Below are 24,618 nucleotides of genomic sequence, written 5' to 3'. Positions count from 1 at the left end.
CTTTGGGCCTACGTTCTCTACTTCTCACGTCTCTCTGTTCACTTCGTTATAATACTCAGCTAGGTCCAAGGACACGCTATCTTGCAGGTGCAGGACTTGGAATTAGCCATGGCCTTGTACTTTTCCAGTCTCTAGTCAGCTAAATTCCCAACATCAAAGCACTCAGGCAGCTGAACAGTGAGCCTGGAGAGCTGGGAGCAGCTGCCACAGCTGCCAAAGCCCAGCTAAGCCCAAGGGGCTGCTTGCCCCAGCCCCACGCTGCCAGCACAGCTTCAGCTGCTGCCTCCTTCTCACCATCGAGGTGAGCACCATGAGGCCTCGGAGCGCCACACGACGCATCTCCCTGGACTGGCTCTGCAGGTGCCTTGTCAGGATCTCCAGGACTTGTTCAGCGCATTCGTTCAAGTCCAGGCAATCCAGGAGCTGCAAGGCACAGAGCAGGCACAGAGGTGCCAGCTGGCAGGAGCTCAGAAGTGCACAGGGCCGAGCCAAGGCAGCAGCACAGGGCACAGGCAGCGTCCCAGGCAGCTGCGGCTACGAGAGGGCAGAGAGCTGGGTGGCAGCTCAGCCAGGCAGCGCTGGCCATGGGGCTCACCTCCACCAGGAAGGCCAGGGCGGGCAGTTCCCAGTCTGAAACGCCTTGGCTGAGCAGCTCAAAGAGGCAGGATGCCATGCCGCAGCACCAGATGGTGGAGACACAGCGCATCTCCCTGGCAGGGAGAAAAAGGCACCATTGCTCCTGGGCCGGGCGGGCAAACCTCTCCCAGGGCTGACTGGCAGAGCTCTGCTCTGCTCCCGAGCTCCCTGGGGGCGCTTTGGGAGGCGGCTGTTTCCGGGCACCCTCCTCTGCTGGCCCTTTCCAGTCTGCTCATCCCTCCCTTGGTGACAAGGCCCTGCCGCCCATGAGGACGGGGACTGTGTGGGGCGTTGCGGGCACGAAGGAGAGGGGCGGTGGGGAGAACGAGGTCTCACCTGGCCAGCAGACCCACTGCACAGTGGTGGGTGTCGGCACGGAGCAGCGTGTCCCAGGCACGCTTGCGTTCCATGGACAGCACCACGTGCTCATAGCGCATTGGGCAGAGCAGGGCCTTCAGGGTCTGCAGCGCAAAGCTGTGTGCAGAGCAAAGGCCAGGTCATGCTGGGAGCCCTGGCTCCTGCCCTGGGGCATGGGAGGGATGGGGAAACTGGAAGGACTGGCACGGAGCACCTGTTGGGGTTGGCGGAGAGGCCGTGTTGCTCCTGGCATCCCTGCCAGAAAGTCTTAACCTCTTCTGGCATCTCCTGCGTGCTGATGTAAGATTGGAAGTGCAGATGCAGAAAGAGACTGGGGAAATACTCCAGCACAGCAGGCGAGCGCCAGGCCAGATTGAAGATTTTCCACAGTGCCACGGTTGCCTGCAAGAAATAAAAGAGCCAGAGACAACACTCAGTGGCCAAGACATCCACGTGGCAGGGCCGGAGCGTGCGAAGGAGAGGTCGAGGGACACGCGGATGGAGCAGCCGGCCTGGTGCCCCTGAGCCCTGCCCCTAAGGCAGGATTCAGCCCAGTGCCTGAGGCAGGAGATGCAGCTGGGGGGAGCACAGAGAGCTGGCTGCTGGAGAGGCGGCCTGGGGGCTGGCAAAGGCTGGCACCAGAAACTCACAGCCAGGGCAAAGACTCCTACATCGTCCCCATCGGAGGTGCACACACTGTGCACTGGCCAGGCGCTCAGCACATGGAGGAGCAGCTGCAGCGCCGGCTCCGCAGTCCTGCTCGAGGACATGATGGCTCCCCACATGGTGGCGGCAGCTCTGTGGGGTCAGAGCTCTGTGTCAGGGCGGGCTCGGCCACAGCGCCGTGGCCTGGGCAGCTGCAGGGCCCCGCACTGGCCCTCAGCCCTGCCTCTGCCCACTGCCCCTGGCCGGCAGCGGCCAGCCAGCCCACGTGGGTACAGGCCCGGAGGGGCAGGGAGGGAGCGTGGCACCAAGCTCAGGAGCTGACATGGCAGCACTGGAAAACAGAGGAGCCAGAGGATCCTGGAACTGCCTGCCTGTCAGGCAGTCAGCAGGGACAGGCTCTACAGGGTTACAGGCCGGTGAAGCCTAAGCCCTCAAGGCACGTGGGGCTGCCCTACCTGTCACACGATGGGGCCCAGCGCAAGAGGGTGATCAGCAAGAGGGTTATCAGCACGTCACAGGGTGTTCCTGGGTCAGCTCCAGAAGGGCCTTGTCCAGCCTGTGCCCAGCAGCCTCATTGGCCGTGAGCCACTGGTGGATGTACCTCACCATCAGGGCCAGGGCCCTCAGCCCGCCTTCGGAACAACCCCGGGGCCTCCCAGTCCGTCCCAGTCCATCCCTGGGCCTGCCCGGCGTGTCCATCCCGTATAGGTTGTCCGTGTAGCCGGCTCCTTTCAGCCAATGAGAGCGCGTCTCTCTGGTGACTCATCGGTTGCCATGCAGAGTCCCTGGCGCTCAAATCCCGAGGGCCCGCGCAGGACTCGGCCTCCCAGTGCCGCGCACTTCATTCCCAGTTAATTCCAGTGCCATCAAAATCCCTCTGAGTGCCGTCCTAGTCGCTCTCAATACTTCCAAAGTCCCTCCCTCCTCTTCTCAGCCTATTCCAAATCCATTCAAAATTAATTCCCAGTTCATTCTCCGTTCAAGCCCGGACGTCCAACATCCGTCCCAGTGTGCCCCACCCTGTCCCATCTCTCTCAGTGCCACCCCAATCGCTCCCAGTCCCTCCCTAGCCCATTCCCAGTCCCTTTCCAGCCAAACCCAGCCCTCTCCTCTTTCTCTCCCAGTGCCCCCCAGCGTGTGCATCTCGCTGGTGCCCCCATCGAGCTCCCAGCCCGGCCCCGGCCGCCTGCTCTGCTCCGTGATGGATTTCTACCCTGCTGCCATCCAGGTGAGGTGGTTCCAGGGCCAGCAGGAGCTCTCGAAGCACGTGGTGGCCACCGACGTGGTCCCCAACGGGGACTGGACCTACCAGCTGCTGGTGCTGCTGGAAACGCCACCCCGGCGCGGGCTCAGCTACAGCTGCCAGGTGGAGCACGTCAGCCTGGAGCAGCCGCTGAGGCGGCACTGGGGTACGGGGGAGCCCCTGGGAGCGCTGGCAGAGCCGCTGGGCTGTGCTGGGAGCCACTGGGAGGGAGCTGGAGGGAGCCGTGCTGGAACTGGGAGAGGGGCTGGGCAAGGGCTGGGCAAGGGCTGGGCAGGGGTTTGGGGGATGCTGGGGAGGGTGGGATGGGCTTGGGGGGGTGCTGGTGGGCACTGGGAGGGAGTTTGGGGGTGCTGGGTGTGACTGGGAGGGAGTTTGGGGCCGCTGGGTGCAAAGGGCAGGGGGTTTAGAGGATGCCGGTTGCGACTGGAAGGGACTGGAATGAGCCTGGAGGGGGCGCTCGGAGCGGCTTGGTGTGTCGGTGAGAGGTTTTGGGGGTGCTGAGCCCTGCGGACCCCCGAGAGATGCCGCCGGACGCCGCCCGCATCAAGATATTGATGGGGATTGGGGGCTTCGTCTTGGGCTCGGTCTTCCTGGCGCTGGGGCTCGGCTTCTCCCTGCGCAAGAAGGTCAGGGCGGGTGCCGGGGGTGGCGTCCCCGCCGTGGCGGAGCGTGTGCGCTCCCGCCGGGGCCCCAGCCCGGTGTCACCCCCTTTTCTCTGCCAAACGAGCTCCTGAGCCGGCGGCGGCCGCAGCCCCTCCCCATGGGCTCGGGCCCGGCCGGGACCCCCCGCTCCATCCCCACTCCGCTGATTTTGGGGGGTCCCGTGTCCCCCCCAGCCGCGCTGGCGCTCTGTCCCCACCAAGTGCCTGCTCCCAGTGCTCCCAGTAAAGCTTCCCAGTTGGGCCCGGGGCCGTTTATTGGGGGGCGATGGGGAGGGGTTTGGGGGGGCGATGGGACGGATTTGGGCAAAGGGAGGGGGACAAAGGGTGGGGGCTGGGCACGGGAGGAGGAGGGGGAGAGGTCGCTGCCCGCGGATCCCGCAGTGCCCGGTGCGGGACGAGCTCCGTGCATCGCTCCACTCTATCCCCCGTTGGAGGATCCACGCTGGATAATCCCGGGTGACCCCCCGGGTCAGAGCCCCCCGTGTTGGGAACACACCTGCCTGGGGGTTCCACATCTTCCTGGGCGCCCCGTGGACACCTCGATGAAGGCTGGGTGTCCCCGCTACTTTTCCTGTTTCTGCTCCGCTCCTCATCTCCCCCTTCTCTTCCCCCGGGTCAATCGCTCCCCCTCGCCCCACCCTCCCCCGCTCCTTCTCCCGCCTCCTTCCCCTCTTCTCTCTCACATCCCCCGACCCTTCCTCAATGGTTTCTTGAAGGGTCCAGTTCCATCTTTGCTTGGCTACAGCCCTGAGGGCTTTTCCAGATGACTTCACAACTGCACTCTCAGACTGAGAGTGGGGAATCTTGGTGCTTGGTTTCCCAATTCCAGCTGCCTTTGACAGGGTTTGTTTCTGTCCTCAGCTGATTTTGGCCTCTGCGCTCAGCTCAGCCCTGAGCAGGACCAGCGCAGCTCCATGGTGGGCACTGCTCACTGGATGGCCCCAGAAGTTGTGACCAGATCTCCTTATGGCCCCAAGGTGGACATCTGGGCCTTTGGCACTGTGACCATCGAGATGGTGGAAGGAGAACCTCCTTACTTCAGGGAAACGGCAGCCATGGTAAGAGGCAAATTCTCCAGGGGCTGCAGAGGCCTGTGAGCACAGGGGGACCCTGCACTGGGAGCAGCAGCTGGAGGTTTCTGCACATGGGAAGGGAATTCCCAGAGGACTCCAGCCCCAACACAGAAGAATATTCTTCAGTCTCCAGCAACAATTTGCTTTGGGATTTATGTTGTTGTAGCTCATTTGGCTGTGAGGATGACCTGAAAATGTGAAGCAAGTGCATCAGGTCTAATGTTACCTTGCAAGAAAACCCCACATCCCGCCCCCAAACCCAACAAGATTTCTGCAGCAGTTTCTAGAAGAGTTTTGTGAGATGATTTCCCCCCTGATTCTTCTCACTGGGAAACTTGTTGAAAAAATGAAGATGATTGTTTAACATTCCCAAAGTCAAACATATTTCTTTCCTAGTGCAAGCTACTTTCTCTGTGTCACCAAGCCTGAGCTTTCAGCATCACAAACCTCCTGGTCCTTGCCTGGCAGTGTCTGGGATGGGGCATCAGGAATGCATTTACTTGAGTGTCAGTGGCACTGCAGAGATGCAGTCGATGTAAGAATCTTCTGAAATAACACAGGCAGACCACACTGACTCTGGAAAATGGCCTGTAAAGCTGGTGTCCCCATTTGGAGAAGCAAAATGTGCTATTTCTGATGGAGGTTCCTACTGACAGAGTCAGCCAATGAAACTGGCTCTCAAGGCGAGATCATTTGGATGTTGCAGTGGCTGTGGCAGCCCCAGGGTTTGGGTTTTTTGCTGGCATAGCAAAATGAGCTCTGAGCAGCATCTGTGGCAGGGAGGAAAGTGCCCCTGGAGCTGGGGCTGAGGCCCCGGGGTGGATGTGAGCCCGTGTGGGTGTGAAGGGAGCTGGCAGAGCGCTGAGTTTGCTTTCCCTGCAGGCTCGCGCTCTGATCCGGCAGAACGGGACCCCGCAGCTGCAGGAGCCCCGGCGCCTGTCGGCTCTGCTGCGGGACTGCCTCGAGTGCAGCCTGGAGCCGGACGAGGAGCGGCGCTGGGCTGCCCAGGAGCTGCTGCAGCTGAGGGCCAAGGGCTGCAGGGGAAGCAGCAGCGCCAGGGAGGGGTTTTCTTGTGGGGCCCCCTCCGACAGTCTCCAGTCTGGCTGCGTTCCATACGCAGAGCAAGCAGAATCCTCGCCTGCTGTGGCTTGGCAGGCTCCTTTGGAGCTCATCTGGGCCTGGTGCCCCACAGCGAGCAGGGCCATCTTCAAGCAGCTCAGGGGGCCCAGAGCCCTTCCTGACCAGTGCTTGGATGTTTCCAGGGAGGAGGCACCTCCCACATCTCTGGGCACCTTCTGTCAGTGTTTCCCCATTCTTCTGGTTAAAAAATTCTTCCTTAGATCTAATCTGAGCCTGCTTCCCTCTCCTCAGTCTCAAACCATTTCCCTTCGTCCTGTTGCAACAGACCCTGTGAGGAACTTCACTTTGGAAAGTAACAGTTCATTTCTTTCCTTTTTATCCTTTGGGCAGCACCCATTTTTATCATCAGCCAAGCCTCTCTCCAGCCTGACCACTGGAGCAAACTGAGGGAGCAGTGGAGGAGATGAATCCCTTGAGGGCAGCTGTGGTGAGGTGTATGTGGCCCAAAAGGTCAGTGTCTGGCTAGCTGAGGTAAAGGCCGACACCCAGCTGCGTTCCCTGCCAGCACCCCTCGGCATCGTAAGGCCTCAGGCTGTGCTGGCTGTGGACAGGATCTCGCTGCAGGTAGGATGAGTAAGGAGCAGGACACTCACTGGGGGTGAAGTCAGGCTTATCGCCCAAGGAAACCAACCAGGGATTGACCAAGAGGGGAGGGTGAACCAAGCTTATAAAGGAGGAAGGATTCAAGGGGAAGGGTTTACAGAGGGCCAATCAGGGAAGAGAAGGGAGTGAACTAAACATGACAAGCAACAGATGAGAACCAATAAGCATAAAGTAAGGGAGGGGCCCCGGGACCACAGCCTACCACAACCGCCAGAGAGAAGATGATTCTGGAAATCTGGGAGGAGTGGGGGGTGATTGACTGGGCCCAGGGAGAAAAAGTTTACATATAAGGAGATGAGGGGGGAGGAGGAATTATATAACTTAAAAGACTGACAATACAAGTGGCGGGAAAACTGGGAAGGGCAGAACCATTTACATAAAACAGGGGGAACCATACAAAAATGGGGGAGTAATACAATAAACTTAACAAACACACCACAACATCTCCCTGTTTTTTACCAAATAAAATTAGAAAGAATGGAAAAGTCCATATAAAACTTAAACTGCAGGGACCCGCGGCTGGTCCAGCCAAGTCTCGCCCTCCTCAATTTGGAGTCTGTCCGCCCATAGGTGGTCGAAGGGTGGCGCAGTTGCCCCCTCCTCATCCATGGCTTCTCCGGCCTCTGAGGAGAGGTCCTCCAACTCGACGGGCTCATTGAGGGGAACGGTGGTGTGGTTCACACTTGGCGTTGCTACTTTTGTCATCAGTCTTTTGACCAGTCCACAGATCACAGTAACAAGAATCAAGAGTATAATCAAACTTAAAATAACCTTACTAATTGATTCTAAAACTGAACTGGCCCACCCGCTAAGGCCCCAACCCTTGAAGGTGTCCCCCAGCCAGTCAGATGTTTCTTGTTTTATTTGATGCAGAAGGTCTTGAAGGCGTTTCACGCAGTGCCTGGCGTCCTCGGCTCGTGAGGACAGGTTCATGCAGCAGAGGCCCTCAAACTCCTCACAGTGGTGATGGTGAAGCAGCAATAGAAAATCTATTGCTGCCCTGTTTTGGAGTGTCGCCTTTCTTGTTATTTCCTTGTCTGTGAGGAGGTCGCATAGAGCAGCTGAGGTAAGATTGGCTTGTTTAGCCACCCAACACTCCAGGCAGCCCAATTCACCCAGAGATTTCGCCACTGATACCCACGGCAATAGGATGGTAAAAGTGACGGATTTTGAGTGAGACCAATGAGTAATTTTGTCATCACAGTCCTCAGTGAGATCCTTAAGATCCTTAGACCTGGCCAATTCGGACGTGACGTTTGTTTTTCTCCAATTGACAATTTGGGTGATGTTGGGGGTAAAGAGCGTCACTCTGCCAAAAGTGCACGGCCCTCCGATCAGACCAGAGGGGAAGCCTGCCCACGCTTGGTCGCCACAAATCAAAAACACTCCCCTGGGAAGGGCATAAGGGATCTGTCCAGTGGTAGTGGGACCGCTGATCTTTAATACGGCTCTGCACCACTGATTCGCTTGATATTCTTTTTTAGTTTGCTGGACCACCTCCACGCCCTTCTTTATAGGACCTAAAGTATAATCGAACTGAAAACAGATAGAGGAGTTGGCAGAACTGAGAAGATGTAATTCTGTGGGCTCAGAGGCTAAAGGATCCAGCCTAAACACTCCGTCGCTCCAGGCGTTACTAGAACCAAAACTGGGGAGGATAGTAAGGCTCCGGGCCAAAATAGGGGAAAAGGCTGACTGAAAGGCAGGGGGAAACTCGCCTGGAGTGAAAGGGATCCCCACAAGACAAGACGACATCGGGTCCTCTGCTGTGCTGGTGTTGAGGCAAATGTGGTCTTGTCCTAAAGACTGAGCCAAGGCACGCCAGACATTGACCTTTGGCTGGGGGATGACCCACGGTTTCAAAGATGGCAGCAGGAGTCCGTAGGTTGCCAGCAGTAGCAGTAGAATGCCCGGGTTGGGAGCCGTTGGTGACGATGCGGGGGCCATCGGGGAGATGCACTAAAACAAAAGAGAAATGGTGAAAGTATAAGGAAATCACTCTGATGGTTTTGCCCCAAACAACCAACTTAAATCTGAAGAAGACGGGGAGGAAACAGGAGATGAGGGTCGAGACTCATAAACTAATGGAAAATCGGAAGGAGAAGGAGAAGAGGGAGAAGAGGGCTCTGCTTCAGGAATGGGAGAAAGTTCAGAGAAAAAGGAAGATGTTATAGTGGAGGGTTTCCTCTGCTGCCGCCAACACACTACCTGGACCTGTGGCACAGCCCCTTTCTGCGTCCCCTGCTTCGGGACGAAGGGCCTGACCCATTTTGAGGGTATCCAGCGGGGGCCTGAGGGAGTGGACACGCAAGCGTATTCTGTCCCCCAGGTCACCAGGTCAAATGGCCCCTCCGTCCGCCAGGTCTCCAAATCCTTGATAAGGACCGGCGGCCTGGCTTTAGGCTGCAGCTGCTGGTGACTGCTGAAGTGCTGGACCACCGGAGGGTTGGGGTTGTCAAAAGAGCAATTGAGGAAGTTGAGGGTGTAAAGTGCTCTTGACAACCGGATGTGGGGGGTCTCCAACTTCACAGCCGCTTGCTGCCGATCTAAGATCTTCTTCAGGCTCTGGTAGGCCCTCTCCACCATGGCTTGGGCTGTTGGGGAATAGGGGATGCCGGTCTTATGTTCCATTCCCCATTGCTGCAGGAAGCTCCGCAGTTCCTTGGACATATACGCTGGGCCATTGTCAGTTTTGATGGCCCTAGGGATGCCCAAGACAGCGAACGCCAGAAGCAGATGCTCCTGGACATCCGCGGCCTTCTCCCCTGTGTGGGCAGAGGCATAGATAGCTCCGGAGAAGGTATCCACTGAGACATGGACGTAACACAATCTACCAAAAGAAGGGATGTGTGTCACATCCATCTGCCACACCTCACAGCTCGCCAAGCCCTGGGAATTAGCCCCCAAGGCAATGGTGGGCATCTGGTCTCGCTGGCATTGGGGACATGTGGCCACGATCACCTTGGCCTGGTCTTGGGTCAGATGGAATTGCCGGACCAGGCCAGGCGCGTTCTGATGGAAGAGCTGGTGGCTGATCTTAGCCTGGCCGAGCACGTCTGGGAGTGGGCCCACCGTGACTGCAGCCGCGGCCAGGGAATCGGCATGATGGTTGCCCTCAGCAATGAACCCAGGCAGGTCAGTATGCGATCTCACATGCATTATAAAGAATGGATGCTCATGGTGGGAGACTAAATCGACGAGCCTCGTAAGTAGTTCAAATAATTTTTGGTTTGAGACCTCCTGCAGAACTGCTGATTGAGCTCTGGACACTACACCGGTGACATACGCAGAATCTGTTACCAAATTGAAAGGTCCCTGGAACCTCTGGAATGCCCTGATGACTGCGTCTAACTCAGCAATTTGTGGAGAACCCTCCACGATAGCAACATCTGTCTCCCACTGCTGAGTCTGAGGATCCTTCCAAGTCATAACTGACTTTGTGGGATGCTCCCGACACGTCTGTAAAAACTGTCACAGCACCTAGAGGCTCCTTACTTTGAACCTTTTAGAGTGATAATTTAAACTCCGAATTAAACAATTTGTGGGCCAGCCGATTTACTGCAATACACTCAGTGTAACTGTCCAACACAAACTGAAGGTTCTCATTAGTTTGCAGCAGTTCATTGAAGGTCTTCATTTTTAGTTGGCCCGACTCCAATTCAATTGGCATGTAAATGCATTCGAAATCGCATCCTGCCAACTCCCTGATCCTCGATGTTGCTTTGAGGATCAGTTCAGCTACCAGCTCCTGTGGCCTTGCCATTCTTTTGGACTGATGGTGGCTGAGAAAGACCCACTCTGTGAATAAGAGCTTATCTCCCCAGCCTTGGTCCTTCAGCATCCTGTCCCACTGGTGGATAATGCCATGGAGGTGTGGCAATTTTCCCAGTATTATGAATTTGAATGGCAAGCCTGGGTGATAACGGTGGGCCTGCCTGGCCGAAATAGCCTTTTGGATCTTCTCCAGAGCTACCTGAGCCTCTAGGGTGAGAGTCCTAGGGGAACTAAGCCCCTCTCCCCCTTTCAACAAATTGAAAAGGGGGGCCAGGTCCTCGGTAGAAATGCCCAGCCAGGGTCTCACCCAATTTAAAGACCCACACAGTTGATGCACATCCGCAATGATCTGGACATTAGTCCTTATCGCCAATTTCTGCAGCACAATGGTCTGCTTGGTAATTTCAAGGCCCAGGTACCTCCAAGGTGGCATCTGTTGAATCTTGTTCTGCTGGAGCTTGAACCCTGCAGCAACCAACACGTTGGTTGTCAGGTCAAGCGCACGGGCAAGGAGACTATCGTCGGGCGCACACACGAGGATGTTGTCCATATAATGATGAATCACGATGGCATCCCCGAGGGCTGCAAAAATGGGGGACAGCAGAGAAACAGCATACCACTGGCAGATCACTGGAGAGTTCTTCATTCCTTGCGGAAGGACCCGCCAGTGGTAGCGCTTGTCTGGGGACTCACGGTTGATGGAAGGAACTGTGAACACAAAATGCGGGGCATCGTCAGGGTGTAGGGGAATTTGGAAGAAACAATCTTTGATGTCAACAACAGCCAAATTCCAGTTTTGGGGGACCATTGCCGGGGAGGGCATCCCTGGTTGGAGAGACCCCATGTCTGCTATTTTTTCGTTAATTTGGCCAAGGTTGGTCAGGAGCTGCCACTTATGTTTATTGGGCTTCTTGATCACAAAAACTGGAAAATTCCAGGGAGACATAGTCTCCACGATACTGCCCTTAAGTAACTGCTCCTGAACGAGCTTGTTGAGCGCCTTCAATTTTTGTTTGTTTAGTGGCCACTGCCACTGTTCTGGAACATTGAAGAGACCTGAAGGATGGATTTTAAGCCATCAAGTAATTGGAATCATTTGTATAACTCGAGAAGGAAGGAAATTTAAAAATAATAGGGCATACTCCTTGTAAATCCACACTGGTGGTTAATACGGATAATCGTTCAAAAATTTAGCGACCTGAAAACCCCGTTGGATATTGGGGACCAATAAAAGAAATAAATTGTGAATGGGATGAACAGATTAATTTATGCTGGTACAGAAGTCCTGGAGCTAACCCCCACCAATCCATCAACAGCCTGAGGTCTTATTGGGAACAACTGGAGAAAACTGATAAGAAATGGAAAGCCTCAGATGGGATATATTGGATTTGTGAGCAACAAGGATACAGTGTGTTACCTCAAAAATGGGGAGGAACCTGTACTTTGGGAGTAATACAACCCTCCTTCTTTGTTCTACTGAGGTCTAGGAGCAATGTGCTAGGAACTCCACTGTATGAAACCCTGCAGTGGAATAAAGGAGATTTGAATTTAAATTTTCCAACAGCAGGAGGGAATCAAAAATGGGAGGAGGACGAATGGCCTGCAGAACAAATTATAGCATATTATGACCCAGCAACATGGGCTCAGGATGGGTCATGGAGATATAGGACCCCAATTTGCCTGTTGAATAAACTAATAAGACTCCAAGCACTAGTGGAAGTGGTGTCAAATCACACCTCTGATGCTTTAAAAATGTTGGCCAGGCAATATACACAAATGCGGGCGTTTGTGTATCAAAACAGGATTGCCCTAGACTATCTGTTAGCAAAAGAAGGAGGAGCTTGTGGGAGATTTAATGAATTTAAGTGCTGTGTAGAAATTGATGATTATGGGGAAGCTACCACAAAACTTGTAGAGGAAATTAAAAGAGCAGCTCATGTGCCACTACAAAAGTGGAATTCAATCTTGAAAGCAGATTGGTGGGGTAACCTCTTTGGAAATGTTTGGAGAAAAAAGTTAAAGTCCATGTTGTTATGCTCAATTCTGGGACTTCTGTTTCTGCCTTGTATGATTTTGTAACTATGTCCTGGTTTAGGACAAATTAGGGGAAATCTCCAAAAGGGAGCCCCCCAAAACAAAACAAACCTCCAACCACCCCTCCCCCAACACCGGGTTCGGGAAGGAATTTCTCGGAGGAGCAAAGTGGAAAACAAAACCTATTTATTTACAAGTAACAAAAGAACACTCCTCAACACAAGAAAAGAAAAGAAAACAAAAAAAACAGACTGTGTGTTGAGAGGGCGCGGCGCTTCTCTGCAAGCTTCGGGTGTCCTGGACGTCGCAGGTCAGGTCCGGAGCTGGTCCAGTATCTTCAGGGGAGGGTAAGAAAGAGGGAGCAAGAGAAAAGAAAAAAAAAACAGCACAAAAAGCAGAAAGCAAGCAAGCAAAGCGGCTAGCCAAGCCAAGCAGCAAAAGCCAAAAGCAAAAAGGCCTGGTCAAACACTCCCCCCTCTCTTCCCCGCCCCGCCGCAGCAAGACGGCCGGGGGGGGGGGGGAAGAGAGAAAAGGCACAGCTGCCAGACACAACACACGATATTGGGATAAAGGCTGTCAACCCACGACACTCCACCCCTTATCCCATATCGTGAATATACAATAAAAACTTTCATTTCACTTACTCACACCTTTGACACTTACGCATTCCTCTCATCTTACTTGCTCAGACCTTTGACACTTACAGTTTCCTTCTGTCTCACATTCAACAAACAATGACATTCATATATGAGTCTCATCCCACAATCAGGTCTCCCTGAGGTACACACCGTGTTGTTCCATCTTTCTGCATTATCCACCATGTATAACCTGGTCCTTGAGCAAAGACAATCCCACGGATGGGTTTGTCTGTACTCGAGGCAGGGTTGATCCATACTGTCTTTCCCAACAAACCTCTGACATGGGCCACTGGGGCTTTATCCCTATCTACTATATTAAGGAGCTCACACGGAGCGGGACCCGCTCGGTTGGTGGAACCTCGAGTGTTAACTAACCAGGTAGCCTTTGCCAAATGCTGCTCCCAGTTTTTAAAGACCCCCCACCCAATGCTTTTAAGGTGGTTTTTAACAATCCATTATACCTTTCCACTTTCCCTGCAGCTGGTGCATGGTAGGGGATATGGTATATCCACTCGATGCCATGTTCCCTAGCCCAAGTATTAATAAGATTGTTTTTAAAATGAGTTCCATTATCCGACTCAATTCTCTCGGGAGTACCGTGCCTCCAAAGGACCTGCTTTTCAAGGCCCAAGATAGTGTTACGGGCTGTGGCATGAGACACATTGTAGGTTTCCAACCATCCCGTGGTGGCTTCTACCATGGTTAGTACATAGCGCTTGCCCTGGCGGGTTTGAGGCAGTGTGATGTAATCGATCTGCCAGGCCTCCCCGTATTTGTACTTAGACCACCGCCCCCCATACCAGAGGGGCTTCACCCGCTTGGCCTGCTTGATGGCAGCGCACGTCTCACAGTCACGAATAACCTGAGAGATACTGTCCATGGTTAGATCCACCCCTCGGTCTCGTGCCCACTTATAGGTGGCATCTCTACCCTGGTGGCCTGAGGCATCATGGGCCCATCGTGCTAAGAATAACTCTCCCTTATGCTCCCAGTCGAGATCTATCTTCAACTCCCCTATCTTTGCAGCCTGATGTACTTGCTGGTTGTTTTGCTGCTCTTCATTAGCTCTGCTTCTGGGGACATGGGCATCTACATGGCGAATCTTCACAGGTAACTTCTCTACCCGAGTAGCGATATCTTTCCACTCTTCCGCAGCCCAAATTGGTTTTCCTCTTCGCTGCCAGTTCGCCTCTTTCCATCTCTTCAGCCATCCCCACAGAGCATTGGCTGCCATCCAGGAATCGGTATACAAATAGAGCCTTGGCCACCTCTCTCTCTCTGCAATACCTAGGGCCAGTTGAATAGCTTTGATTTCAGCAAATTGACTGGATTCACCCTCTCCTTCAGTAGCCTCTGCAACCCGTCGAGTGGGACTCCACACAGCTGCTTTCCACCTCCGTTTCATCCCTATGACACGACAAGAACCATCGGTGAATAGAGCATAACGTGTTTCTTCTACTGGTAACTGATTGTATGGCGGAGCTTCCTCAACCCGGGTCACTGGCTCTTGTTCCTCATCTGCGACACTAAAGCTTTCACCTTCAGGCCAATTTGTAATTATCTCCAGGATCCCAGGGCGATTTAACTTCCCAATTCGAGCGCGCTGCGTAATGAGGGCAATCCACTTACTCCAAGTAGCATTGGTGGCATGGTGGGTAGAGGGAACCTTTCCTTTGAACATCCATCCCAACACCGGTAGTCGGGGTGCCAAAAAGAGTTGTGCCTCTGTACCAATCACCTCCGAGGCGGCTTGGACTCCTTCATAGGCGGCCAAGATTTCCTTTTCTGTTGGAGTATAGTTATCTTCAAACCCCCTGTAGCTCCGACTCCAAAATCCCAATGGTCGGCCTCGGGTCTCGCCAGGTACCTTCTGCCAAAGGCTCCAGGACAGACCATGGCTCCCGGCTGCAGAGTAGAGCACGTTCTTCACATCTGGTCCCGTCCTGACTGGACCAAGGGCTACAGCATGAGCGATCTCCTGCTTGATTTGGACAAAAGCTTGCTGCTGCTCAGGGCCCCAATGGAAGTCGTTCTTCTTGCGGGTAACCAGATAAAGGGGTCTCACAATCTGACTATACTCAGGGATGTGCATCCTCCAGAAACCTATAGCGCCTAAGAAAGCTTGTGTTTCCTTTTTATCAGTTGGTGGGGACATGGCAGTGATTTTATTAATAACATCCACAGGAATCTGACGCCGTCCATCTTGCCACTTCACCCCCAAGAACTGAATTTCTCGGGCAGGTCCCTTGACTTTGCTCTTCTTAATGGCAAATCCAGCTTCCAAGAGAATATGAATTATCTTCTCTCCTTTCTCAAACACTTCTATTGCCGTGCTCCCCCAAACAATGATATCATCAATATATTGCAGATGTTCTGGAGCCTCACCCTCTTCTAGTGCAGCCTGGATCAGTCCATGACAGATGGTAGGACTGTGTTTCCACCCCTGGGGCAGTCGGTTCCAGGTATACTGCACTCCCCTCCATGTAAAAGCAAACTGAGGCCTGCATTCTGCTGCCAGAGGGATGGAGAAAAACGCGTTAGCAATATCGATGGTCGCGTACCACTTTGCTGCCTTAGACTCCAGCTCGTACTGCAGTTCCAGTATGTCCGGTACAGCTGCACTCAGTGGTGGAGTCACTTCATTCAAGGCACGATAGTCCACAGTCAGTCTCCATTCTCCGTCAGATTTTCGCACAGGCCAGATAGGGCTGTTAAAGGGTGAGTGGGTTTTACTGACCACCCCTTGGCTCTCCAGCTCTCGGATCATTTTTTGGATGGGGATCACGGCATCTCGATTCGTCCGGTACTGCCTGCGGTGCACTGTTGAGGTGGCAATTGGCACTCGCTGCTCCTCTACCTTCAAGAGTCCTACTGCAGATGGGTTCTCTGATAGTCCAGACAAGGTGTTCAATTGTTTAATACCCTCTATCTCCACTGCAGCTATTCCAAAAGCCCACCTGAATCCCTTAGGATCTTTGTAATAGCCATTCCGGAGGAAGTCTATGCCCAAAATACACGGAGCCTCTGGACCAGTCACAATCGGGTGTTCCTGCCATTCCTTCCCAGTCAAGCTCACCTCAGCTTCCAACAAAGTCAACTGTTGTGATCCTCCCGTCACTCCAGCAATGGAAACAGGTTCTGTCCCCACGTGTTCCGATGGCATTAAGGTACACTGTGATCCAGTGTCAACCAACGCTTCATAGTCTTGTGGCTCTGATGTGCCAGGCCATCTGATCCACACCTTCCAAAAAACCCGGTTCTCCCGTGCCTCTTCCTGGCTGGAGGCAGGGCCCCTCTAAGCCAGATTGTCCTTCTTTCCTTGGGCATATGCCTTAGAAGTTCCTTCAAGGGGATCGGACATGTCATCGTCATCATTATACTTAACATCTCGGCTACGAGCGACCGGAGCTGCTATCCTTTTGGTGATACTTTCTCTTTTCTTCAAATCACGCACCCGTTGTGCCAAAGCAGCGGTGGGTTTTCCATCCCATCTCCTCATGTCTTCTCCAGACTCACGCAGAAAAGCCCATAACTCAGTCCGTGGGGTGTACCTTCTCTCCCCATCAAAGGAGCGCCAGCGTTGGACACCAGGACCTCTAATTTGTACAGCTGAGATTTGAATAAGGTCCTCCTTAATCTCTTCCCGGAGTTTCTTATGATTCTCCTCAATTTTATCCTCTAGTTTCTGCAGTCGGGTTTCCACTGCTGCAATTCTGGCATGAGTTGGGCCATGCACAGCATCTGCATATGCTCGAAGCTTCTTTGCCATATCGAGCACAGTCTCATATGTATCATCCCGCTTCATTATTGCTAGGGCAGAAGCGTATTCAGGTGGCCCAAATCGCACAAGTTTCCTCCACATTACAGGTGTGCATGGTACCAGGTCCGGATTTCTAGTTGTTGCGTCATCTGAGAAAATGAGCTCTGCCACCGCCATCTCTCTCAGGCGTTGGATCCCCTGTTCTATGGTCTTCCACCGTGTCTGCTGCATATAGAGATCATCCGTACACAGGTATCGTTCTGCTACGCTTCTTAGGACCCGTTCCCAGAGGCTGTGAGGGTTAGCCCCCCTCATCATACCTTGATCGATGACAGGATCATGTGACAGGGATCTCAAATGCCTCGCTTCGGTACCATCCAAAATCGTAACCTCCCCTGCAGCATCCCAAAGGCGGACTAACCAACTAATTATAGATTCGTCAGGTTGTCGTCTGTAATCCTTTCTTAGGCCTCTGAGGTCCTTCAGAGAAAAGGAGTCAATATTAGCTCCAGATTCTGTGCCCCTCGATGTGGCCTCTGATTTTGGTGAGGGTCCTTCTCCTGCATCATCATCCTCATCATCCTCCACCTTTCAATCGGTCTTGCCTTTACACTTTCCACCTCTTGTATTAGCTGCAACAGCCATGGTTTGGGGCCTACTGTCTGATGCAGCTGCTAGCCTGGAGCCTGGGATGTTAGCTGCAGCCTGGGTCACTGGGGTAGTAACTAACTTATCTCCCTGTTCCCTTTCTGCTATCTGCTGCTCCACAGTATCTAGCAGAGTACGGTAAACAAATGCCAAGGCCCAGCTCACTGCAGTAATCCTTTCTTCCTTAGTATTACCATGGCACTTCTCCCTCAAATACTTTGCCACCTCGACTGGATTCTGAATTTGATCAGATGGAAAGTCCCAATCTATAGGATCAGAAAATTCCTTTAAAGTCTGGCCCATGTCCTCCCATTTCCCACTCCAGTCAAGATTTTTCCTGCTTTGTTTTACTCCTAAGTCAGGAGTGTCTCTAACCCCTCTAGAAATCTCAGTCTTCATTTTATACACACTCCAGACAGTATAGAAAAGGCTTAATAAATTAAATGCCAGAAAGATGGTTTCTTTCAAACTCAGGGGAAATTCAGTATTTTCTAATAGAGATGTCAACAATTTGGAGGACAAGAAGGAAGACAAAGGCTGAAAAGCCCCTTCCCCTTCTTCTCCCCAAACAAACTGAGTAAACAACCATAATAACAGTCCATACATTCCTGAAATAAAGTCCAGCATTTTTATCCGACACATCATCACACATAAGACCAGCACAATGACTATTCTGGTTAGTGCCCCCCGCTTACAAAAGTTACTTATTAGGGCCAACATCAGAGCTATTTTTGGGTAAGGAAATAACCCCAGGGACCACAAAAGTATTAAAACTTCAAAAACCCCTAGGGACCAGAACGACCGGCAAGCTTCCACTCCAAATGACATTATGAATCACCGATATGCCCACAAAATAGCCAAAACCAAAATATTATTGTTATAGGTTTTTTTTCCACTGTTTTTTGGCCTCCGTTTCCCGGCCAATGCACCAAAAATATATTGTCCTGGTTTAGGACAAATTAGGGGAAATCTCCAAAAGGGAGCCCCCCAAAACAAAACAAACTTCCAACCACCCCTCCCCCAACACCGGGTTCGGGAAGGAATTTCTCGGAGGAGCAAAGTGGAAAACAAAACCTATTTATTTACAAGTAACAAAAGAACACTCCTCAACACAAGAAAAGAAAAGAAAACAAAAAAAACAGACTGTGTGTTGAGAGGGCGCGGCGCTTCTCTGCAAGCTTCGGGTGTCCTGGACGTCGCAGGTCAGGTCCGGAGCCGGTCCAGTATCTTCAGGGGAGGGTAAGAAAGAGGGAGCAAGAGAAAAGAAAAAAAAAACAGCACAAAAAGCAGAAAGCAAGCAAGCAAAGCGGCTAGCCAAGCCAAGCAGCAAAAGCCAAAAGCAAAAAGGCCTGGTCAAACACTCCCCCCTCTCTTCCCCGCCCCGCCGCAGCAAGACGGCCGGGGGGGGGGGGGGGAAGAGAGAAAAGGCACAGCTGCCAGACACAACACACGATATTGGGATAAAGGCTGTCAACCCACAACAAACTATTAGGCTAATCTTTTGAATCAGTGATTCAAAAGATGCAGATTACAACGTCTCTAGATTCAGAATCAGCAGAAAAAGGAAAATCAAGATCTATAATGGTATTAAAAGCTAAATCGACCCCTGTTAAAGAACAAGGACCTAAAAAGATTGAAATAGACCAGGAAATGCTAACTAAACTTGAAAGAGAGTGTGAAAGACTAGAAGCAGTAATAGAAATGCTGGAAAAGTTTGAAGATGAAAAGAGACAACGAGGAAACAAAAATTCTGAAAAATATAAAAGATATCAGGGCACAGCTTTTTAAATACAGCACAAATAATAATGATCAAAAAGAGAAATGGGAGATTTGTGATAAATAGGTATGATTCGTGCTGATAAAAATTGAAACAGTAATCAATATTGATACAGTAATTAATATTTGAGAATAATAAAATAGTTAATAGTTAGAAGTTGTAACGCCAAGGAGGAGAGGGAGAGGAGAGGCTCCACCCCGCCCTTCCCAGCAGATGTTTTTCAAGGACCACAGGAAAGAAGCTGAAGATATAGTTGCTAAAAATGACCAAGAACCTCGGTCAGTCACAGAAAATGCTAATTATAAGGGATTTTTTGCCTTGATATGTAGATGCAGTGATACGTTAGTCTTGGCTTACATTGTACTGGCTTGGTGCGCATGTGTAACCCAAAGGTGAATTAAAGGACAACAAAGAAGACTATAGGGCCTTCATCAGTGACGACCCCCAAAGACTTGTGCGACCACCAAACCGAGTGGTGGCGCATGCGTGGTAAAGGTGGTGAGGAGGGCGGAGACAGAAAAGTGACGAACAGAAAATAGGAGGAGATGGCATTGACGCATGGCATATAAGGGGTGACTTTCACTTGGCAAGCTTGTACGTGAAGTGGCAAGGGTCATTGAACCCTGCCCTCCGTACCCCGCGGTTGTTTTTACTTATGCGTTATTATTTGAACCAAATTATCCCTTATTTATATATTTTCTAAACTATTTAATTAAAATTGCTGCTACCTTAAATATTGTTTGGGTTTTTTTTATGATGGGATAATTGGGCAAACATAACACCTGCAAGCACAGAAGGACACCTGTCAGGGCTGGGCTGGCTGCTGAGAATGCCTCGGGCAGGAGGATCCTCCGGCAACGAGCCCAGAGCCACTCTGGGCACTGAGGCCTCCGTGTCCCACAGCAACGGGAACACCACGGGGACGTGGCGCTGTTCCTGCGACATCCCAGCAGCAGCTCACGTAGAAACCGCCTGGAAGGTTCTCCTGTGTCACAAAGGAGCACAAAGAACCCTCCCAGGGCACAGCCTATGGCCCAAAGGGTGCAAGAGGAACTCGGAAAATGAAGCAAACAAGGACACCACCCCACAGCCCAGTCTGAACACTGAGGAGGAACAAGGACGGCACCAAACCAAAGGAAACGTAACCTTTAGTCACTGATACTTCTGACTAAAAGCAGCAAGCCTTGTTCCCTCTGGGATCTTTGTTCTAGTTCTAAATGCAAGCAAGGTTCTCCAGTCTAAATACACAGAAGGCAGGAACTGGGGAGGAGGTGGGATTAGGAAGGAGGAGGAGGAGGATGGAGAGAGGAAAAGGAGGAGCAGGAAGAGGAGGAGCAGGAGCAGCAACAGGAGGAACAGGAGGTTCCAGTGCCCCCTGTGGCCGCAGCCACAGGACCATCGCCCCCAGCTCGTCCTGCAGGTGAGTGGGGAGAGGGAGCTCGTCCCAAATCCATTGGGGGGTCCCGGTGAGGGTTTTTTATTGGGGTGTGTTTGGAGTTCAGAGATTGTGAAGTTGACCCAAAATATCATCTGGTGTCTCTGGGAGGTTTTTTTCTGTGTGTGTGTAGGTTTGGATCTTGCAGGAGCCCAAAGCTGAGCCCCTTGGGGGATCTTTGGGGGCCGACGTGGCCATTGCCCAGTATGGGCAGGGGAGGACATTGGTCCTGGGGACCCCCGGGAGAGCAGAGGAGGGGAACCCCTGGGACCCCCAGAGTGGGGAGAGCAGAGAGGGGCAATCCCAGAGCTGGGGGACCCCGGCAGACTGGAAAGGGGGGGAGCCTGGAGAGGAGGGATCCCTGGGATCCCTGGGATGTCAATGCAGAGCATCAGGGTAGAAGGGCCCCCATGGACTCCCAAAAGCCCCTGGATCATCCCTAAGCAGGACGCCGGAGAATGAAGAACCCCTGGAACCATTGGACCCCTATGATCCCAAGGAAAGGAAACCTGTAGAACCCCAAAAGTGGGGAGATCTGCAATAGGGAACTCCTGGGAGAGTTTTTTTTGGGCTGAATCTTGATATGTGGAGCTTTTCATGGACACAAGACTCCTGCTGAGTTCTAGAGATGGACCTGGCCAGGAGGAGCCGCTACTCCAAGGCGCTCCCACCTTGGTTTCCCCTAAACCAGGGTTTGTCATTCCCAAGCTGTGGCCAGATGGAGGAGGAGGAAAAGCCCCAGAGATCCTCACAAGGAAGGGCTGCAAACCCAGCCCAGGGAGGTGTGGGGAGGAAAGAGCCCCCCTGAGCCAGGAAGGCGGCCAGAGATGCAGCCAGAGCTCAGAGCTGGTGGAGCCTCATGGCAGGGAGAAGCCCCACAAGTGCTTGGAATGTGGGAAGGGTTTCAGCTCCAGCTCCATCCTGATGGAACACCTGAACATCCACATTGCGGAGAGGCTCTGTGAGTTTGGGGAATGTGGGAAGAGCTTCAGTGGGACCTCTGACCTCAGCAAGCACCACAAGATCCACACTGGAGAACGGCCCTAGGAGTGTTTGGAATGTCAGAAGAGCTTCAGGTGGGATTCAGAGATCGTCACTCACCAGCACTTCCACACCAGGGAGAGGCCCTGCGAGTGTCCCGAGTGTGGGAAGCGCTTCGTGCGCTGCTCCAGCTCCATCCCCCATGGGAGGATCCGCGCTGGATGATCCCCAGTGACCCCCGTTGGGCAGAGCCCTGGTGACCCCTGTTCTGGCTGATCCGTGTTGGGTAGGGGGAAGGTGTTGGAGAGATTTCTTTCCCTTCTCCTTGTGCTGCTGTGATTTGGTTGGTAATAAATTCCCTCCGTGTGCCCAGGCCGGGTCTGTTGTGCCCGTGCGGGATTTGCTGAGGAATCTCTCCCGGTCCTTGTCCCCAGCCAGGAACCCTCGGTTCCATTTTCTGTCCCTGTGCGGCTTCGGGGGCAGGGACAGAGCGGCTCTGGGGGTGCCTGGCATCTGGCCAGCGTCACCGCTCGCCACGGGCAGCCCTGAGATGCCGCGCACCTGGGCACACATTGCTGGGCTCACCTGAGCTCCCACCTGCCCAGCGCCCCAAGGTTCCCCCTGCCCAAAAAACCCCCAGCCCGGGGCTGCAGGGTCCCGGAAAGGCCTCAGCCAATGGCAGCGAAGGCAGGAGGCAGCGCAGCCAATGAGAGGTCGGGGCGTTGGATTGCCTCATCGGTTGCCGGGCAGAGCCCGTGGCCGATCGCTGCCCAGAAGCGGCGGCAGCCAATGAGAGCGCGCGGCGCTGCCGAGCCCGCCCTGCTCCGGACTGGCGCTCCCAGCGCAGCGCGGCTGCTTTGGGGCTGCTGCTCCCTGCCCGGCCCCGGCCATGGGGCGAGGGGCGGCAGCTGGGGCCCTGCTGGCGGCACTGGTGGTGCTGGGAGCCCCCCCGGGTGCGGAGCTCTCGGGTGAGCGGGGTGCGGGAGGCGCTGGGACAGGGGGGGAGAAGGGGGAAAAGAGGGGAAGGGAGGCGCCAGGAATGGAGGGGGAGGAGGAGGGGACCCCCAAAGGGAGAGCGGGAGGGGCTGAAGGGTGGGGGGAGGAGAGGGAGGGGTGGGAGAGGGTGAAGAAAGGGGGAAAAGGGGAGGGGATGACCCCAAAACTGAGCCCGAGAAGGCCGGAGATTGGGGGATTTATGGGGAAATGGGGCTAGAAAAGTGATTTGGGAGTGGCTGGATGTGGGAGAGGATGTGGAAGGGGAAATGGGGGAAGGGCGGCAAAGAGGAAGCGGCAGCGCGGGCAGGAGCGTCCCGTGGCGGCTGTGGGGCACAGGGGGTGCTGAGTATTGATCCGGGGTGGGCCCCGGTGCTCTAGGGGTGATGCTGGGGGGTGCTGAGGGGAGCACATCCCTGAGCTGTGTGCTGCACTCACAGGGGTGTTCCAGTGGATGCATAAGGCCGATTGTCTCTTCATTAACGGCACTGAGAAGGTGAGGTTGGTGGTAAGGTTCATCTACAACCGGGAGCAGTTCGTGACGTTCGACAGCGACGTTGGGCACTTTGTGGGGTTCACCCCCTTAGGGGAGAAGAATGCCAAGAAGTAGAACAGCGACCCGGCTATAATGGTGTTCATGCGGGCTCACGTGGACAGGTGCCGGCACAACTACGAGATTGCTGCCCCGATCACCGTGGAGCGCCTAGGTGAGCGTGGAGTAGAGCGTGTCCCCTTGGTCCCTACCCTCCCAATGACCCTGGAGCCCCTCAAAACCTCCCCAAGAATCTCCCCAGAGCCCTCAGCCCTCCTTGTGCCCATCCCCGGGGCCTCCTGTTCCCCCCATTCCCTCCCAGTGCCTCCCAGGGCTCCCTCCCGCGTCCATTTCAGCCACGCATTAAGCTGACGCTTCCCAGCCAATGAGATCGCGTACCGCTGATGACTCATCTGTTCCTTGGTAGATCCCCAGCGCCGAGTGCCCCGCGCTGGACGCGGCCGCCCAGTGCCGCGCACTTCACTCCCAGTTGCTCCCAGTGCCACCACAGCTCCTCCCAGGCCTTCCCAGTCTCATCCATGCTCCCCAAGTCAATTCCCAGTCTATTCCCAGTTCCTTCCAGTAGCCCCCAGTCCCTCCCAGTCCATTCCGAGTGCCTCCCACTCTATTCCCAGTTCCCTTCCAGCCCATCCCAGCCCTCCCCTCTCTCTCCCAGCGCCCCGCAGCTGATCCCAGTGTGTTCCCGCTTTCTCTTTCTCTGTCTCTCCCAGTGCCCCCCAGCGTGTGCATCTCGCTGGTGCCTCCGTCGAGCTCCCAGCCCGGCCCCGGCCGCCTGCTCTGTTCCGTGATGGATTTCTACCCTGCTGCCATCCAGGTGAGGTGGTTCCAGGGCCAGCAGGAGCTCTCGGAGCACGTGGTGGCCACCGACGTGGTCCCCAACGTGGACTGGACCTACCAGCTGCTGGTGCTGCTGGAAACCCACCCCCGGCGCGGACTCAGCTACAGCTGCCAGGTGGAGCACGTCAGCCTGGAGCAGCCCCTGAGGCGGCACTGGGGTACGGGGGAGCCCCTGGGGGCGCTGGCAGAGCCGCTGGGCTGTGCTGGGAGCCACTGGGAGGGAGCTGGAGAGAGCCGGGCTGGAAGTGGGAGAGGGGCTGGGGCCTGGGCAAGGGCTGGGCAGGGGTTTGGGGGATGCTGGGGAGGGTGGGATGGGCTTGGGGGGGTCCTGGTGGGCACTGGGAGGGAGTTTGGGGGTGCTGGGTGTGACTGGGAGGGATCGCAGTGAGCCCGGAGGGGCTGGAAGGAGATCGGCGATGGCAAAGCGGGGCTCGCCATGAGCTCGGTGGTGCTGAGCACAGACTGGGAGGGCTCTGGCTGAGTCCTGCTGGGGCTGCCAAGGGACTGCGAGAGGCTTTGGGGGTCCTGGGGCGCTGGGGGCACCTGGGAGGGGGCTGTGGGATGCTGAGAGGGACGGGAGGGGCTTTGATGGCTCCTGGCCAGGACAAAAAGGGATCAGAGGGAGGTTTCAGGGGGTCCTGGCTGGGCTGGGGGCCACAGGGAGGGTGCTGGGAGGGGCTCAGGGTGTCGGTGAGAGGTTTTGGGGGTGCTGAGCCCTGCGGACACCCCAGAGATGCCGCCGGACGCTGCCTGCAGCAAGATGCTGACGGGCATCGGGAGGTTCGTC

General features: G+C 54.3%; 1 pseudogene; it reads left to right on the top strand.

The window, feature by feature from the left end:
- Nucleotides 1–24,618, top strand: part of LOC132085617 (zinc finger protein 850-like) — a 316,878-nt pseudogene that overhangs the window by 181,393 nt on the left and 110,867 nt on the right.

This window comes from Ammospiza nelsoni, chromosome 31, assembly GCF_027579445.1.
Source record: "Ammospiza nelsoni isolate bAmmNel1 chromosome 31, bAmmNel1.pri, whole genome shotgun sequence".
Lineage (NCBI taxonomy): Eukaryota > Metazoa > Chordata > Aves > Passeriformes > Passerellidae > Ammospiza > Ammospiza nelsoni.
This window is presented reverse-complemented; position numbering and strand designations above follow the sequence as displayed.